General features: G+C 43.5%; 1 protein-coding gene across 1 annotated transcript in view; it reads left to right on the top strand.

Annotated features, from left to right (window-relative positions):
* Positions 1-3,284: 3,284 nt before the first annotated feature.
* Positions 3,285-19,828, top strand: part of gpd2 (glycerol-3-phosphate dehydrogenase 2 (mitochondrial)) — a 180,798-nt gene continuing 164,254 nt past the window's right edge. Inside the window, exon 1 of the mRNA XM_078552201.1 lies at positions 3,285-3,395. The gene's annotated coding sequence lies outside the window, so the exon portion shown is untranslated. The remainder of the gene's footprint in view (positions 3,396-19,828) is intronic.

The following is a 19,828-nucleotide window of genomic DNA, read 5'->3' on the forward strand; positions in this document are numbered from 1 at the left end:
CCTCAAATCTGGCTGCCGGCAGAAATTTGTCACCATCCTCTGCCTGCTGCATGATGACATACAAGCCATGATCCTCATCAACAGGTTTGCCAATATCACCCAATATAAGTGCAAACTGGCGCCAAGCAAGGCTGTGTCATTGCGCCAACGCTTTTTTCCATCTTCCTCACAGCAACGCTACACCCCATCTCCATGAAGCTCCCTGCCGGAGTGGAGCTCCTCTACAGGATGAGCGGGAAACTATTCACCCTACAACACCACCATTCCAGACCCAAGATCACCCCAACCTCTGACATCAAACTGCAGTACACTGACGATGCTTGTGTACGCGTACACTCAGAGGCCAAGCTCCAAATTATTATCGACATATTCACAGAGGCATATGAAAGAATGGGCCTTAGGGTAAACATCCGGAAGACAGAGGTCCTCTACCAGCCTCGTCCTGCTAGACAACACTGCGCCCAACTATCAAGATCCACAGCAAACCATTGGGCAACGTTGATCATTTCTCATAGCTTGGGAGCCTCCTCTCAGCAAGGGCAGACATCGGCAATGAAACTCAACATCGCCTCCAGTGTGCCAATGCAGCATTCAGCTGTCTGAGGAAAAGAGTGTTTGATGATTAAGAGCTCAAACCCAGCAGCAGTGCTATTTGCCCTCCTGTATGCATCAGAGACATGGGCAACACACAGCAGATACCTTCAATCCCTGGAGAAACATCACCAGCGGTACACCTGCAAAATCCTGCAAATTCAATGGCAGGATATGTGCTCTGATATCAGTGTACTCTCTAGGCCAACATCCCCTGTATCAAGACACTCGACTCCCAAAATAAGCTCTCTACTCCGAGCTTCATCACGGCGAGTGATTACCAGGAGGGCAGAGGAAACCTTTCAGGGACATCTTCAAAGCCTCCCTGAGAAATGCAACACTCCCACTGATTTGTGGGAATCTTTAGCTCGAGATCACCCAAGCCGGAGAAGCATCTGCGAAGGTGCCAACCATTTCAAACATCTCCGACAGACCCAGGTGGAGACTAAGCACAAACAGCGGAAGGAGCGTACCAAAATCCAAGCATCTCACCCACCCGTTTCATCAAACACTACCTGCCCCACCTGTGGCAGAATGTGTGGCTCCAGCATTGGACTTTTTAGTCACCTCAGAATCCATAACCCAGGAGTGGAACAAAGTCATCCTCGGTCCTGAAGTACGGCAGAAGAAAAGAAGTGTCAATTGTTATCCTGGTTTTGAAAATAGGGGCAATTGTTTTCCATTGTGTTCACATGGGATTTCACATATTGATGTTTTACAAATGTGCACCAGCTGAACTGTATATTTTATGTTGGGTGAGCAGCAATTTCCTCATTTAATCCTGAAAAAACTAGAGCCATGGTCTTCGCCCCTCCATCAGAAACTCGACACTCTTGTCACCAGCTCCACCTTACTTCCAGGAAATATCTTCAGCGCTACAAGTTCTAATGATTCCTGGTTCTTCCATTTCTCAATAAAAAGAACAGTTCAGCTGCTCAGTGGTGTCAAATTTAACTGCCTCAGTCTTACTCTGAATAAAAATCAGTGCCTATATATATATTTTGCTTCTTTACATTTTTTTTGACTTGGTAACAATTAAAATTGTGTTGGCTCCAAGGCAATACCTGATAATGGGATGTTAAAACGGAGTTGAACCAGGGATCCACATTGTTGATGATTCTCTGCAACAGCTGCCCCTTTACTTCCCCTCTCCTCACCATCCAAGGGCCCAAACACTCCTTTCAAGTGAAGCAGCATTTCATTTGCACTTCCTTCAAGTTAGTCTACTGCAGTCGTTGCTCCCAATGTGGTTTCCTCTACATTGGAGAGACCAAACGCAGACTGGGTGACCGCTTTGCAGAACACCTTCAGTCTGTCTGCAAGCATGACCCAGACCTCCCTGTCGCTTGTCATTTCAACACTCCACCCTGCTCTCATGCCCACATGTCCGTCCTTGACCTGCTGCATTGTTCCAGTGAAGCTCAACGCAAACTGGAGGAACAGCACCTCATCTTCCAACTAGGCACTTTACAGCCTTCCGGACTGAATATTGAGTTCAACAATTTTAGATCATGAACTCTCTCCTCCATCCCCACCCCCTTTCCGCTCCCCCCTTTTTTCCCAATAATTTATATAATTTTTCTTTACCCACCTATTTCCATTATTTTTAAATGTATTTCCATCCATTGTTTTATCTCTACCTTTTAGCCTATTTTGATCCATTCCCTTCACCCCACCCCCTCCCCACTAGGGCTATCTGTACCTTGCTTGTCCTGCTTTCTACCCTTAATTAGCACATTCCTTAGATAATATCACCACCTTCAACACCTCCTTGTCCTCTTGTTTATGACATCTTCTGGCTATCTCCACCTATCACTGGCCCTCTATCCAGCTCTACCCCCCCCCCCTCCCCGCACCTAAACCAGCTTATATTTTACCTCTTTTCTATTTTTACTTAGTTCTGTTGAAAAGTCATACGGACTCGAAACGTTAACTGTGTTCCTCTCAGCAGATGCTGCCAGACCTGCTGAGTTTTTCCAGGTATTTTTATTTTGTTGATGATTCTCTAGCCAGTCTGGCTCATTGATGAAACATGAAGGAAAACAGCCAGAGATTGTTTCTTCCAGTCGGCTCCAGGTAAAAATATGAGTTTTCTAGTTGGATAAGCAACAGGAAGCATGCCAATATCATAGATTTTAACTGGTTAACGACTCGAAGTATTTCTTTGTAATTTGTATGTTGGGCGCGGGGGCGGAGGGTAATAAATTGCTTATCTTAGGTTTTAGGTAAGATTGTTAAGGCCCCGATACCTTTTTGGCAGAGTATGCACCCAATTTGAGCCTGGAGAAAGTGTAATTCTATTGATGTTTCAGTAATTTGATTTGGAGGGTCTCATACATGGCAGTGGGTTTCCATGTGTGGCAGGATACTGAAGGGCCAAAACAGATCGGAGATCATCATTCCTACATTCTGATTCCACACCCCACATAATTATATTCCAACATCACAAGAAATTAGTCATTAGGGCACTGGTTTTAAAGAAGCTATAAAAGCAATGATTATGCCGTGACAGGCAGCAACACTTTGGCTTCTTACAGTAAGGAATTACTCACAGGGCAGGGCGGAAGATAACGTGTAATGAAAGCAAACTCCCTATCCGGCTCTGATTGGTGCAGTAAATGCGAAGGCGCGTCTGTGTTGACAGCAGCGCCGCAGTCCTGTTGGGCTACTTGAGCTGTCAATCTCGGAATAATGTCGTCATCACATAAGCGATTGGAAACGTTGTGCAAAGGGAAGAATGTGTTATTGGGGTGGAGATCGTGCAATGTTCAAGCAATGTTGAAGGTTACCGGCGCTGGGATTTGGTGAGTGCCCTGAATTGTTAATAATGGACAGTTAAGCTGGGTGGTGAGGTAAATGTACAGATCAGTTTTACATCCCGCTTCCTAGACATAGCGTCCGGGAGAGCGGTAATGGGCATCTCTCTACAGGTAAGACCGGTGAAGTGGAGGGATGTTATCAGCATACCAAGCTTTTGCATGCCTCATGCCCCTTCTGCAATGCTGCCCGTTTGGTACGTGCAATTATTTGGGGATTTTTTTTTCTTTCAGTGAAGATACAGAAGTTGTGTAAAGACCACTCTCATCTACTTCTCTTTTTTCTCCGCCTTTCGTTGTTGAAAGGAGTGCAAATCCCGCCCGTTTCCCGCTGCCTATGATTGGGGCCCTGGCAATCTCAGTTTTGAGTGGCTAAAAGCGGTGTCAGTCTGGGGTGACAACACCATCACGTCGCAGAAACTGAGCAGGTGGTTTGCAGGTTCTGAAAGAGTCACAATAAAATGTGTAGCCACGGACAAGTATTGATTTAGAATACCTTTTGGAGGGAGAAGGGTTTGATTATTTGCTATGGCAGAGTAATCCCAGCTCTTTTTGCCCTCTGTATTAGCGCCGTGCTATTTAATACTTGCAAATTCTCATCCTTTTCAAAACCCTCCATGGCTTCACCCCTCCCTATCTCTGTAATCTCATCCAGTCCCACAACCCTCTGAGATATCTGTGCTCAGCTAATTCTGGCCTCTTCAGCATCCCTGATTTTAATTGCTGCCATCATTGGTGGAAGCACTTTCAGTTGCCATGGCCTTAAATTCTGGAATTCCCTGCCTAAACCTCTCTGCTTCTTGACCTCGCTGTCTACCTTGAAGCTTCTCTTTAAAGCCTGCCTGTTTGACCAAACTTATAGTCATCTAACTGAATGCCAGCCTATGTGGCTCAGTGTCATATTTTGTTTTATAATGCTGCTGTGAAGTGCCTTGGGAAGTTACATTACACTAGCAATGCTATATGAATAAAAGTTGTCGTTACTGGTATATGTGCGTGAATTTTGCAGGTTTGGAATTTCCTCACATTTGCACCCAAAGATGCATATAATCTGGATGCAAGCAAATTAAGTGTCTTAAAAGATTGTGGAAATTTTGGAGTAAGTGAATTGCACAGATTTTTTTATTCTTTCATGGGTTGTGGGCATTCCTGGCTAGGCTAGGATTTGGTTGCCCATCCCTAGTTGACCTTGAGAAGATGCTGATGAGTCATCTTCTTGAACCGCTGCCGCCCTTGTGGCATTGGGACATGGAGCCTCTGGTTCCAGTGTCCTCGTGGTCTGGTGCAGGGTATCTGCCTCCATTAAGCTGGCTAGCTTTGCATGCAGCAAGGGGCTGCTCCACTTCAGAAAAATGCTTGTGAGATTTCAAATTCTCCCCTAATTGGGGCCTTAGCCATCTTAGTTGGCTGCATGCCTCCATGCAGCAGGCAGTCAATCCTATTCCCAGCCCAGCCTGGGAAAGTTCCCCAGCAGTTGGAATGTGTTGGGTCACCATCCCAACCCTGCTCCCGCCACCCCCCCTTTACCAGATCCCCAGCCTCCAAACCCGTCATCATGGGGCTAGGAAAATTCTACTCAACATTTCAGTTCGACAGCCTTTCATCGACCTGAAATGTTAACTCTATTCCTCTCTCTCCACAAATGTTGCCAGGCAGCTGCATATTTTCAGCAGTTCTGTTTTTATTCAGATTTCAAGCATTTACTTCAACAATTGAGAAGGTGGTGGTGAGCTGCCTTCTTTAACCACTGCAGTCCATGTGGTGTAGGTACACCCACAGTGCTGTTAGGAAAGGAGTTCCAGGATTTTGACCCAGTGCCAGTGAAGGAATGGTGATATAGTTCAAAGTCACATTGGTGAGTGGCTTGAGGAGAACTTCCAGGTGGTGGTGTTCCCATGTATCTTCTGCCCTTGTCCTTCTAGAGGGTAGCGGTGGTAGGTTTGGAAGGTGCTGCCTAAGGAGCCTTGGTAAATTTCTGCAATGCATCTTGTAGATACTACACACTGCTGCCACTGTTCATCGATGGTGGAAGGAGTGAATGTTTGTGGATGGGTTGCCAATCAAGCAGACTGCTTTGTCCTGGATGGTGTCAAATTTCTTGAATGTTGTTTGGAGCTACATTCATCCAGGCAAGTGGAGAGTATTCCATCACACTCCTGACTTGTGCCTTGTAGATGGTGGACAGGGTTTGGAGAGTCAGGAGGTGAGTTATTCTCCACAGAATTCCCAGCCTCTGACCTACTGTTGCAGCCACGGTAGTTACATGGCTGGTCCAGTTCAGTTTCTGGTCAATACTAACCCCCAGTATGTTGATAGTGGGGGATTCAGCTACTGTAATGCCATTGAATGTCAAGGGAAGACGGTTAGCTTCTTGCTTGTTGAGATGTTCTTGTGTGGCACTTGCGTGGCGTGAATGTTACTTGCCATTTATCAGCCCAAGGTTAAATGTTGTTCGGATCTTGCTGCATATGGACATGGGCTGCTTTAGTATCTGAGGAGTCGCAAATAGTACTGAATATTGTGCGTTAATTAGCAAACATCCCCACTTCTGACCTTATGATGGAGGGAAGGTCATTAATGAAGCAGCTGAAGATGGTTGGTCTAGGGCACTGTCCTGACAAACTCCTGCAGCTATGTCTTGGAACTGAGGTAATTGACTTCCAACAACCATCACCATCTTCCTTTGAGAGATTTCCCCCTAATACCCATTAACTTCAGTTTTGCTAGGGCTCCTTGATGCTTCACTCGGTCAAGTGCTGCTTTGATGTCAAAAGCAGCCACCCTCACCTCACCTCACCTTTGTCCATGTTTGGACCAAGGCTGTAATGAGATCAGGAGCTGTGTGGCTCCGGTGAAAAACAGACTGAGTATCAGTGAGCAGATTATTGCTGTGTAAGTGCCACTTTATAGCACTGTCAACGACCCCTTCCATCACTTTGCTGATGATCGAGAGCAGACTGATGGGGCAGTAATTGGCCGGGATGGATTTGTCCTGCTTTTTGTGAACAGGACATACCTGAGCAATTTTCCACATTGCCGGATAGATGTCAGTGTTGTAGGTGTACAAGAGCAGCTTGGCTAGGGTTGCAAGTCTTCAGTACTATTGCTGGAATGTTGTCAGGGCCCATTGCCTTTGCAGTACCCAGTGCCTTAGCCATTTCTTGATATCACATGGTGTGAATTGGGTTTTCTGAAGACTAAACAATGCTTGGAAGTTAACCATCAATTGGTGCATTCTCCATGGCAATGCCTCTACCAGTCAGAGTCCACTTGCCAACTAGTCAGCACTCTCTTGTCACACAGTCTAAACTGTGGTTTTCCCCTTATATTGGTATTCTTGCAAAGTGCCCTTATGAGTGCAAGATGAAAAGCTTTGACATGTGTCTTTTTTTCAACAATACTTTTGGAAGAACTATACAATGTGGATTCAGTCCTTTCCTTGGGCCTTCCTTTTTATTAGGATAATAATTTCTGATTTACCCCCATCTACACCCATCTCAAATAAGGTTGGGAGGATACTTGACTGTAATTTGACATCAACAAAATGAGTGTGACTGGTATATAACTTTCAGACTGCACTCACGGAGATAAGTCCAGGCTACGATGTGTAATGTTTCTGTGTTAGTTTTCGGTGGATATTACAGTACAGTGGATGCTTATGCTAGCACGGTAATACAAGATCCTACTAATACTAAAGTTGTTATGATTTTTAAAAAAAGCCTTAGTAAATAGAAATTGCAGAGGAAGGAAGAACTTGCTTATGTGCAGCTCCCTCTGATATCTCAGAACAATGAATAGCTTTGAAATGCAGTTCTTTGTTAAGAAAATGCACGTGTTTGTCATTTGGCACACAGAAATTCCCGCAAAAGGCAAACACATGAAGGAACAATTACTCTGCTTTTGGTGGTGTTGGTTGAGTGGAAAGTGTTGGAAAACACATCAAACTCTATTCTGTTTTGAATAGTATCATGACATATTTAATGTTGACTCATTCTAACATCTAACCATGAAAAGGCACCTCCCACTGTATAAAGTCCTTTGGTTACTGCACTGACAGTGTCAAGTTGATTATATGCTGTTATCCAAGAGTAGGACATGAACCCACAACATTCTGGTTCAACTGAACAGTGAACAAGGTAAAATCACAACTGGAAAAAGAAACAGCCGTGTGAATATATTACAACTGTCCCATAACATACTTGAGTTCAAAGTAAGTGCTTGACTTGATTATGTTTTCAAATTATGAATATATTTGCAAAGACGATTTTACGTAACAATCAATGTAATTGCCGCACATTCAATTTTACCAACAATACTGCAGTGGAACAAGTTCCATTTGTAAACTAAATTAATCTGTAAAAAGCTCTCCTATGAACATAAGAATGAGGAGCAGGGGTAGGCCACTCGGCCCTTGAGCCTGCTCTGCCACTCAATAAGATCATGGCCGATCTGATTGTAACCTCAATGCCACACCCTATGACCTTTCACCCCCTTTATTAATCAATAATCTATCTAGCTCTGTCTTAAAAATATTCAAAGATTGTGCTTCCACTGCCTTTTGAGGAAGAGAGTTCCAAAGACTCACTACCCTCTGAGAGACAAAAATTCACATCTTTGTCTTAAACGGGCGACCCCTTATTGTTAAACAGAGACCCCTAGTTCCAAAACCTCCCGCAAGAGGAAACATCCTCTCCACATCCAGCCTGCCAACACCCCTCAGGATCTTAAAAGTTCCAATCAAGTCACGTCTTACTCTTCTAAGCTCTAGTGGATACAAGCCTAACCTGTCCAACATATTCTCATAAGACAACCTGCTCATTCCTGGTAATAGTCTAGTAAACCTTCTCTGAACTGCTTCTAACACATTTCCATCTTTCCTCAAATAAGGAGACCATTACTGTGCACAATACTCCAGATGTGGTCCCACCAGTGCCCTGTACAACTGAAGCATAACCTCTTTACTTTAGTAATCAATTCCCTTCACAATAAATTATAACATTCTATTAGCTTTCCTAATTACTTGCTGTACCTGCATATTAGGCTTTTGTAATTCACGCACTAGGACACCCAGATCCCTCTGAATCTCAGAGCTCTGCAATCTCTCACCATTTAGATAATAAGCTTTTTTATTTTTCCTGCCAAAATGAACGATTTCACATTTGCCCACCTTATACTCCATTTGCCAGATCTTGGTCCACTCACTTAACCGATATATCCCTTTGTAGCCTCCTTGTGTCCTCTTCACGATTTACTTTGCTACCTATATTTGTGTCATCAATAAATTTAGCAACCATTCCTCCGGTCCCTTAATCCAAGTCATTTATATAAATTGTAAAAAGCTGAGGCCCCAGCACTGATCCCTGTGGCACACCACTCGTCACATCCTGCCAACCAGAAAAAGACCCATTTATGTCATCTCTCTGCTTCCTGTTAGCTAGCCAATCCTCTATCCATGCCAATATGTTACCCCCTACACTATGAGCTTTTATTTTCTGCAATAACATTTGATGTGGCATTTTATCAAATGCCTTCTGGAAATCTAAATACAGTACATCCACTGGTTCCCCTTTATCCACAGCACATGTGACTCCTTCAAAGAACTCCAATAAATTGGTTAAACATGATTTCCCTTTCACAAACTCTGTTGACTCTGCCTGATTGCCTTGAATTTTTCTAAGCGCCCTACAACAGCATCTTTAAAAATAGTTGCTAACATTTTCCCTCTGACATATGTTAGGCTAACTGGTCTTTAATTTCCTGCTTTTTGTCTCCTTTCCTTTTTGAATAAAGGAGTTACATTTGCTATTTTCCAATCAAATGGAACCTTCCCTGAATCTGAGGAATTTTGGAAAATTAAAACCATTGCATCAGCTGTCTCACTAGCCACTTCTTTGAAGACCTTAGGATGAAGTCCATTCAGACCTGGGGATTTGTCAGCCCGCAGCCCCAACAATTTGCTCAATACGACTTCCCTGGTGATTGTAATTTTCCTGAGTTCCTCCCTCCCTTCCATTTCCTGATTTACAGCTATTTCTGGGATGTTGTTTGTGTCCTCTATAGTGAATACCAAAGCAAAATACCTGTTTAATTCATCCGCCATCTCCCTACTTTCCATTATCAATTCCCCAGACGTACTTTCTATACGACCAATGGTCATTTTGTTAACTCCTTTCTTATTTAAGTATCTATAGAAACTCTTACTATCCATCTTTAGATTACTAGCTGGCTTTCTCTCGTTCTCTAACATTTCCCTCCTTATTAATCTTTTTGTCATTCTTTGCTGTTCTTTATATTCTTTACAATCTTCTGACCTGCCATCCATCTTTGTGTAATTATATGTTTTTTCTTTAAGTTTGATACTGTCTTTAGCTTTAGTTAACCACAGATGGTGGGTCCCCTCCTTGGAATTTTTCTTTCTCATTGGAATGTATGTATTCTGTATATTCTGAAATATCCTTTTACCTGTCTGCCACTGAACCTCTATGGACCTATCCCTTAACCGCATTTGCCAGTTCACTTTAGCTAGCTTCGCTTTCATGCCCTCATAATTGCCCTTATTTAAGTTTAAAATACTAGTCTTGGATGCGCTCGTTTCTCCCTCAAAACAAATGTAAAATTCAATCATATTTTGGTCACTGCTACCTAGCGGTGTCTTCACTATGAGCTTATCAGTTAATCCTATCTCGTTGCTCAGTACCAGGTCTTGTTTAGTTTACCCTCTGGTTGGCTCCTGAACATGCTGTTCTGAGAAACTATCCTGAAAACATTCTATGAACTCCTCACCAATGCTACCTTTGCCCATCTGATTTTTCCAGTCTATATGTAGATTAAAATCCCCCAAATATATTATTGCTGTACCTTTCTGACGGGCTCCCATTATTTCTTCTTTTACACTCTCTTCTACCATGTAGTAACAATTACTCTTTGTCCCTTCCTGTCACGGTCTGTTTATCATTTCCCATATTAATACCTGTCTCTCTTGCCTTGTCTCTACTCTTTGGTTTACCACATCTTCCCAAATTTGATCCCTTGCCCCACTATTCAGTTTGAAACCCACTCTACTTCCCTAGTTATGTGGCTCTTGAGAACATGAGGTGTAGACTGTCCCAATGGTACAGATCCCACTTTCCCCAATACTGGTATCAGTGCCTCACAAACTGGAACCCACTTCTCCCACACTAGTTTTTGAGCCACACACTCACTCATTTCTCTAATCATGTTTATCCTATGACAATTTGCATGTGGCTCAGGTAATAATCCAGAAATTATTACCTTTGAGGGCCTGCTTCCTAATTGGTGCCTAGCCCATCATACTGACTATGCGGAGCCTCCTTCCTCATCCTGCCTATGTAGTCGGTACCTACATGGACCACGACCACTGTATCCTCCCCCCACTCCTCCCCACCACTGCAAGTTCCATCCAGCCCTGAGCAGATGTCCCGAACCCTGGCGCCAGGCAGGAAACACAGCTGCCTGGACTTTCGCTCTTTGCTACAGAGAACAGTGTTAATCTTGTACTGTACTGTACTGGCTCCTACTACCACTACATTCCTTTTTGCTCCCCCCACTTGAATGGCTTCCTGTACCACTGTGCCATAGTCAGTTTGCTCATCCACCCTTCAGCCCCTGCTCTCATCCAAACAAGCTGAGAGAACCTTAAACCTATTGGGCTAGTGCAGAGGCTCACACTCCCACTCTCCTGTCCTCTGGATTCCCTTACCTGTCTCACTCGCAGTCACACGCTCTGTCCCTGACCACTGACCAAATGAGAAGACCCCATCCTAAGTGGTGTGGCTGCCTCCTGTTGTGAAACATTCAGGTAACTTTTACCTCCCTGATGTGTCACAGAGTCTGCAGCTCAGCCCCCAGCTCAATGACTCTGAGCCAAAGTTCCTCAAGCTGCAAACACTTACTGCGGTGTGTTTGCCCTGGATCACAATGTTATCCAGGAGCTCCCACATGCAGCAACCTTGACACATCACCTGTCCTGCCATCCATAAAGTGATTTAAATAATTATTTAATTATATTAATCACTTATTATATTGCTTTCTTAAATATTTTATTAACTTTACCACCAATTTGTGTACAATTTTAAACATTAGGAATAGAATACAACTTACCCACGTAACAGATACTCACAAAACAGCTAGCTCCTTTCCCTGTAGTAGAGCAAGAACCAATTCCTATGGGGTGAGAAATATAGAAAAAGGAAAGAAACACCTCCTTCCCCCCTTCACCGAACTCCCCTTCTAACCAAACTCCAAGTCTTCACTCAGTTAGCTCAGTTGCAGTCCATTTCCTGAATAAATTTTGAAGATAAAATCATATTGGGCAGAATTTTTAGGTTGGAGTGCGGGTGCACGCCCAACCCGATGAGGGGTGGGGGTGAAATCAGGCAAGATGATGTTGGGCGAGCGTCCCGATGTCACCCTGCGCTTGCACGATAATTCAGTCAATGGGAGCGTGCAAAAGTCGAAGCGCGCCCACCGGCAATTAAGAGGCCAATTAGTGCAATTAAAGTTGTAATTGTCTCTGATTTTTTGTGGTCTGTCCAACCTTAGGATTGGCGGATGGGCGAATCGGCCAGGTGGACTTCGCATTTTTCATGAAACCTCATCCCAGGGCAGGATGAGGTTTCCGTTATTAAATTAAAAAAAAACATATGGACAGAATTTTTATCCTGAATATGTTCATTGACTGATTGTGATGCGTGGACATTTTATTCAGGATTCTAAAAACTTTATTTATTGGTTTTAAAGCCTTCAGCTGCCTGAGGCAGCTGTGTGCCTTCAGGGAGCTTTTGTTCAGTGCTCAGCTGCACTTACGTCAGCACCCGCCCCCCCCACCTCAGCAACACTGAGCACTTCAGCATGCACTTCCTGCTGGTTGGCTGTTAATTGACCAGCCAGCGTGAAATCGCGGTCGGGGGCCAATCGTGGTCGACAGTCTATTCCCCGGTCACGCCCGGGCTCGCCGATTGTCACGGGTCCACATGCCATCTAAAAATCTTGCCCATTAATTTAGTATTAAACTTTAATAGAAGTTGTTTCTGGTTATCATAGTTTTTATTGAAACTATAAAGGTCCGTTGGTGTATACTTTTTATTAAATTTATTCTATCCTATAGAGTGTTAATATACAGTTTATTCTATACACCATCCCATTTTGTATATAAATATTTTATTTTTGAGTTGCTAAGGGAAATGATGGAGGAAGATGAGGATAGAAAAGCATATATGAGAGAATTCTAGTGTCTGCTTTGGGAAATGAAGAATGGGAATAAGAAAGAGTTGGATAAGTAATGAAGGAAAAGGCAAACATTATCACCAAGTCCCCTGGAGAAAGTATCAGTAAATTACCACCTCTTTAATCACCTGACTGAAAAAGCTGGTTATGCTTATGAAATGTGAGATAAATGCAAGCTACCTGTGCCGAGAGATGGTACAGCTCAGAGTCCCCATTGCCTTTGAAACTGGCTGACAAATGGCTAATTGATCCCAAGGAATGATGAATATAAATTATTGGAATACATTGGAAATAAAGAAACAAATTCTGGCATTAACTTCATCTAGATGAACTACATTTATCTATGAAGATCCAGTGCCCGCTTTGAGAAATAGTTCAGTGCTGGTTTATATGTCATATGTTGAATGGTAATTGTACTTGTATATAACATTGTAAGTAGGTAACCCATTTGTTATTTATTACCATAGAGTAATATTACACACAGTTCAGGACATTTAAACCTGCACATTGTTGATGGGGATTAATAAATGTGTTGGAATTTAGGAACCAAGGTTGCTGCTGGTGATCACCTTGAATCTGGTGGTCATGCTTGTTCTCGTACAGGAAGACTACCTCAAATCTGGCTACCTGAAAACCGGCGGTGTCTGAAAACTAGGGCATTTTTATAATCTTCTGTACATTGATTTTAATTGAGTAAAAGAACAAAAAACTTACATTGGCAATTCAGTTAGGTGCTGCAATGGCGTGATGTGGCTCCAGACTACTTCCCAGCTTTGCATGCTGCTCTGCCCTGTGCTCCAAGCAACCTTTGATCTCACCGGACCTGGCTTGACCTGAACCGCCCACGGCTTGAAGTGCCCAACCCAAAATCCGGAAATATCCAAAATCTGGCAAGGCTTCAACCCCAAGGGAGCTGGATTTGAGATACCGTACCTGTATCAAATAACTATTAGTAGTTTTGCCTACACACTTCAACAAGTGCATACAATTGGAACAAAATGAGTTAATTTATTTTCAAATGCTGAATACACTACCAAACTAAAACCAATTATACTTAACCAGATTAATTAACACAAGTTAATTATTATCAAACAACTAGAATGCAATGGAACAAGCCTTATCAGTAAGCCAAGCCAATTTGCAAGACTCCCATAAATAAAATTTTGAAATCAAGAAGGACCAAGTTATAAGCCTAAGGTCTGGAGCTGGAAACTAAAATGCGAGCGGTCATGTTTTGAGATGAAGTAGTTTGAATAAAATGTGATTACAGAAACAAATAAATTAGTTCATGAAATGAGTGGCATGGCACATGATTTATTGCATTTTTGAGGAGAGAAATGGAATTAAGTTAAATAAGTAGAATTTGCTTTGACTGCATTCACTGTAGCCTGCGAAACACCGACTGATGTTGCACATACATACTGCCTCTTTGTATAAATTACCATTACCTCTTGACTCAACAGTCCCTTCTGAATAAACAGTTCCCCTCAGTGACTTGGGATACATAGGAGGTGGTTTTCAATTAATTGGTCATTCATTATTTGTATGAAAAATGAGCAGCCAGAATGCCCAAGGCCCAGCTGACACAATTTTCAGATTGGTCTTTAAATGTGGCTGTTTCGAGCAGGAAACAGTTCAAATTATGCAAGTTTTTAAGAATATGATGAGCAGCCCAGCCAACAGTTTGTAAAGGGATCACAGAAGCCACTGTAAAGGGTCTCAAACTTTATTTGTTTCTATTTATGTGGGGCCAGAAGGAACAGGCCTGACCTGTCAACTGGTTCAGTGTAGGAGCAGGCCAATTTTACATCAACAAGCAACTGGTGAGTTGCAGCATAGTGCCCGCTTGATGGCCGCATCTCACTCGCCATGTTCAAATGAGGCTTGCACCTAAAACAGTTTGTGGCAAATCATAAACTATTGTACAGTTTTGTTCAGTAGTCAATTTTTATCACCACAGTTCTCTCTTCTGGTGGTTTTAAGTGCCCCTCTATCAGCTTTTGTCTAGTGCTTCGTATAAGTACTACCTGAGGGTTTGGAGTATCTGTTCAATCCTCCAGATGCTGGTTAACATCTGTAAGAGCCTCTTGGGACTAATATGGCTTTCGTCTCTGGTCAACTACTTTCTAAAAAGACTAGTTACAGGCTGCACCTGCAGGCACCTGGGACACCTATTTCTGACTTATTCCTGACATGCATAGTGATCTGAAAAAACTGGCTTGCTTTCCTTTTTATCCTGAGAGACATACCATTATTTGAAATCTGAAAATGCTAGAACAAATGCTGGAAAATACTACCATTATTTGACCTGTTTGCTGCTTCTGCAAGGCCAGTGACCTGCAGGAGCACAATGAGAATGTTCCTTTATAGGTCAGCAAAGCATAGCCAGTGGTTGACTTCAAGCACAAGTTTCAGTCACATCCTTTAAAGACAGCCCTCTCATCTCGGTGGCCTGTGGACAACAACATATTCCTGCCTCATGACCCTCTGGTGTAGGACCAACATCTGCAGGTCACCTTGAAGCTCCCTCATACTTGAGGATGTTCTGCAATGCTCTGAATACATCTTTTAGTGTGAAACACATGCTAACGTGGATTTCTCTCAGACTGTCTGCAGATACTGCACATGGGTGCAACATTTTCCAAACGTTTTTCTTCTGAAACCAGGGGCAAAATCCCCCCCCCCCTGGTCGGGGGTGCGCCGCCATTTTATGTGGAATTGGCCCATTCAGCGTGATGTCTGCCAGGAAGCGCTATGCGCTCTGTGTGTGGGCAGAGGGGGGTGGATATTCCCTCAGCTGGGAGTGCACTCTCTCTTGCATGTGTGCGAAATAGCACACAGATCTCCTTGAGGCTAAGTGCTGCCTCAGAGAGATCGGCTCAGATTTTCAACTTTTAATAAAGGAATTTAAAAACTTTCCCTGCTGTGCCCCCTCATGTGACACTTTTGGGACATGTCCATAACTTTTATTTAAACCGTTTATTACAATTTAAATACCCTCATGAAACCTCATCCCACCAGTGGATGAGGTTTCATGTTTTTTCACCAGCCTGCCTGGGCTCCCGGCCTGCCCGCCAACCTTTAGGTTGGATGGGCTGATCCATTAATGAGCTGAGTTGGTTTTCTAATGGCCTTAATAGGGCGTTGACAGGTTGGTGGGCGCGCATCCGACTCGGCTGCGCCCCCACCATCCTGAAAATGGAAATGACGCGGGGTGACGTCGGGAGTTCCACCCAGCATTGCTGAAAAAAGAGACATGTCTAAGCTTTTCGTGTTGCACTCATCAGGACACTCACAAGTATACCAATAAAAGGGGGAAAACAACAATATATACTATATGTGAACAGAGTGCTGATTGGTTGGCAAGTGGTGTTGTCATTGAGAATGTACCACTGCTGGTGACTGACAGTTAACTGCCAAGCATTGTTTGAAATTTAAACCAGGCAGCTTGACCCTGATTAGTCAAGGTATTGCCTTGAGGAATGAGACAGCGAATGACTATCACTTATGAAATTAAGTAGTCAAATGAACTCCCCTTCCTTGACATAAAAGTTGAGAAATCTGCCAGGGGGTTCTCTACCACGGTCTACTACAAGCCTACCTTCACTGGTCAATATTTGCGTTGGGATACTTACAGTTCCACACGCTATAAGATTAATCTTATCGGCAACCTTGTCAATAGGCCCCGAGCCATTTGTCCACCATGCAAGCTTGATGCTGAAATAGGGCACATGAAAGGCATCCTGCAGATAATAGCTACTCTGATCAGATCATTTCGTGCTGTATATCACACAAACTCACGAACGGGACTAAAGCTGTCACTTTTGGCCCTGAAAAGTGCCCAGTCTACCTCAGGTTACCCTGGGTGGGCAAGGTATCTCAAAAAGTTTAACAACAGATGATGCTAGCTGTTTCACACTGCTACAATGCAGTAGCAACATGAGTGGTATTCACCACTAACAGGATGCTGCCGTCAAGCCAAAAAGATGTTCTGCCTATCACACAAATGGCTAATGTGATATATGAATTTCAGTGCCAGTGTGATGCTAGGTATGTAGGCTGTACGTCTCAAAGGCTGGGGATCGTATCAAACAGCACAACCCAGCCACTGTTCGCAACGGGCAGGGTACAGACCGTACCCAACTAGCCCATGCTTACAAAACTCAAATCAGTGTCGAACATTAGATGTGATTCTGCGATTGGACAACATTTGCTAAATAATCTTTAGTGAGGTAAAAATTACACTGACAACCAATTTAAGATTGTCAGTCGGGCTCATAGTGTGGCACATTTGCGTGTACTAGAATCTACATACTTTAGTACACAGGGCTCTTCTTTGTAGACAGAACATATACATACATTGTGCCTGTTTCAGCTAAACAAAATAAGTAACAGCCATTTGCTGACTCATTCCTCAGGTCAATGCATTGACCAATCATGTTCAAGCTGCCTGGTTTAAATTTCAAACAATGCTTGGCAGTTAATTGTCAATCACCATCAGAGGTGCATTCTCCACAGTAACACCACTTGCCAACCAATCAGCACTTTCCTTGTATACTATATATGCTGTGGTTTTCCCCTTTATATTGGTATTCTTGTGAAGTGCCCTGATGAGTGCAAGACGAAAAGTTTAGACATGTCTCTTTTTTCAGCAATAATGAATTTAATTTAAGTAAAAATACAGATACAAAGATTCAGATGCAGATAAAAGAAAAAGATACTTAAAGATGCGATTTCAAATCAGTCTCTGTAAGATACTGTTGCGGGCCCGTTGCTTGATTTCCTTTCTTTCTAAAGCGAAGGGGTTGAAACTTGAGATATGGTTAGCAACTGCAATGGCTTCAGCAGTTGACGAGTAGGTGTTTGCCTCTCTCGGGTGGATTCAGCAGGTTTATGGGAGAGAGAGAATGTTTCTTATTCCTCATAAATTCTGTGGTTATGACACTTGCAGGTTGCCTGGACTTCTTCGGCAGAAACAGCAATTGATTTCTTAAAACCCTCTTCTTCATCCTTGGCCAAGTACCCTCTCTGATGTTGTTTCTCAGAGTTCTTCCTGGGGTTCTGCTGTTTGCAGCCTGTTCAAAAACTTAAAATGGCTGCTATGATGTGACCTGGACAAAATGCCAAGTCATCTTCCAAATAAAGCAAGCAGTAATCCCATTTAGCAATCTGAAGTCCCCTTATCAGCTGCAATGTTCAGAAGGGGCCAAGGTTTTCACACCTTTAGGGAAAGCCATTGTCTGTTTGAGGAGTCATTGAACTTCAAAAGCCTCTTCCTGTCTCCATATGTCTTCTTGTAATCCACTCAGAGCCTTCCGGAAGTTTGACAACATTGCACTCGAAGAAAATGCCAGGTGACTTTTGGCAGCCATCATTGAGATTTCTTGTGTCTATTTAAAAAGGAAGGTTAGCTTTTTTTTTGAAAATATATAATGTCACAACTACACATTCGTGACATACCAAAAACAGAAATACCTGGAAAAACTCAGCAGGTCTGGCAGCATCGGCGGAGAAGAACAAAGTTGACACTTTGAGTCCTCATGACTCTTCAACCGAACTAAGTAGAAATAGGAAAGGGGTGAAATATAAGCTGGGGGGGGGGTGGGGGGGAGAATGGAGGGGAGTTGTTGGGACAAGTAAGCAGTGATAGGAGGAGATAACAAAAGATGTCACAGACAAAAGAGCAAAGAGGTGGTGAAGGTGGTGATATTATCTATAAGAATGTGCTAATTAAGATTGGAGAGCAGGACGAGCAAGGTTGCTCTAGTGGGGGGTGGGGTGAAATAAAGCATGGGTGGAATGCATTTACAAATAATGGAAATAGGTGGGAAAAGAAAAATCTATATAAATTATTGGAACTAACAAAAGGGAGGGGGAAGAAACGGAAAGGGGGTGGGGATGGAGGAGGGAGTTCAAGATCTAACGTTGTTGAACTCAATATTCAATCCGGGAGGCTGTAAAGTGCCTAGTCGGAAGATGAGGTGCTGTTCCTCCAGTTTGCATTGAGCTTCACTGGAACAATGCAGCAGGCCAAGGACGGACATGTGGGCAAGAGAGCAGGGTGGAGTGTTAAAATGGCAAGTGACAGGGAGGTCTGGGTCATTCTTGCGGACAGACCGCAGGTGTTCTGCAAAGCGGTCGCCCAGTCTGCGTTTGGTCTTTCCAATGTAGAGGAAACCGCATTGGGAGCAACGAATGCAGTAGACTAAGTTGGGGGAAATGCAAGTGAAATGCTGCTTCACTTGAAAGGAGTGTTTGGGCCCTTGGACGGTGAGGAGAGAGGAAGTGAAGGGGAGCTGTTGCATATTTTGCGTTTGCATGGGGAGGTGCCGTAGGTGGGGGTTGAGGAGTAGGGGATGATGGAGGAGTGGACCAGGGTGTCACGGAGGGAATGATCCCTACGGAATGCCGCCGGGGGGGTGAAGGGAAGATGTGTTTGGTGGTGGCATCATGCTGGAGTTGGCGGAAATGGCGGAGGATGATCCTTTGAATGCGGAGGCTGGTGGGGTGATAAGTGAGGACAAGGGGGACCCTATCATGTTTCTGGGAGGGAGTAGAAGCTGTGAGGGCGGATGCGCGGGAGATGGGCCGGACACGGTTGAGGGCCCTGTCAACTACCCTGGATGGAAAACCTCGGTTAAGGAAGAAGGAGGACATGTCAGAGGAATTGTTTTTGAAGGTAGCATCATCAGAGCAGATGCGACGGAGGCGAAGGAACTGAGAGAATGGGATGGAGTCCTTCCAGGCCTTATCTTCGTGACATACCACCAGCCTTATAGGAAGAAATGAAATATTTTCATTTTTTACAGAATTAAATTGAGGAAACAAAAGATAAAGAAATACACACACATTTTTCTGCACCCAGACGGATGACTGATGGAATAGTTTCATATTTATATTTTCCTGTTAGGTTTTTTTATCTTGGATTTTCTTCCTTCTCCTTTTCCTGATTTTTACAACAGTTTGCACAGATTTTAACTTTGGAGCTATCTTTACCCATTTCATTATCGAGGCTTTCAAAGAACATGCCAGACAAATCTAAGGCTCAATTAATTTCTGCTTCACCTGGACGTGTTTTCTGTTCACTTCCCAAACTTAAACTTTTAAATTCTCTCTTCGAATGAGCAAGTTAGTAATGGCCTCTTTCTATGCCAATAATTCATGCTTTCTTTGGT

Source organism: Cetorhinus maximus, chromosome 11 (assembly GCF_964194155.1).
Source record: "Cetorhinus maximus chromosome 11, sCetMax3.hap1.1, whole genome shotgun sequence".
In the NCBI taxonomy this organism is placed as follows: Eukaryota; Metazoa; Chordata; class Chondrichthyes; order Lamniformes; family Cetorhinidae; genus Cetorhinus; species Cetorhinus maximus.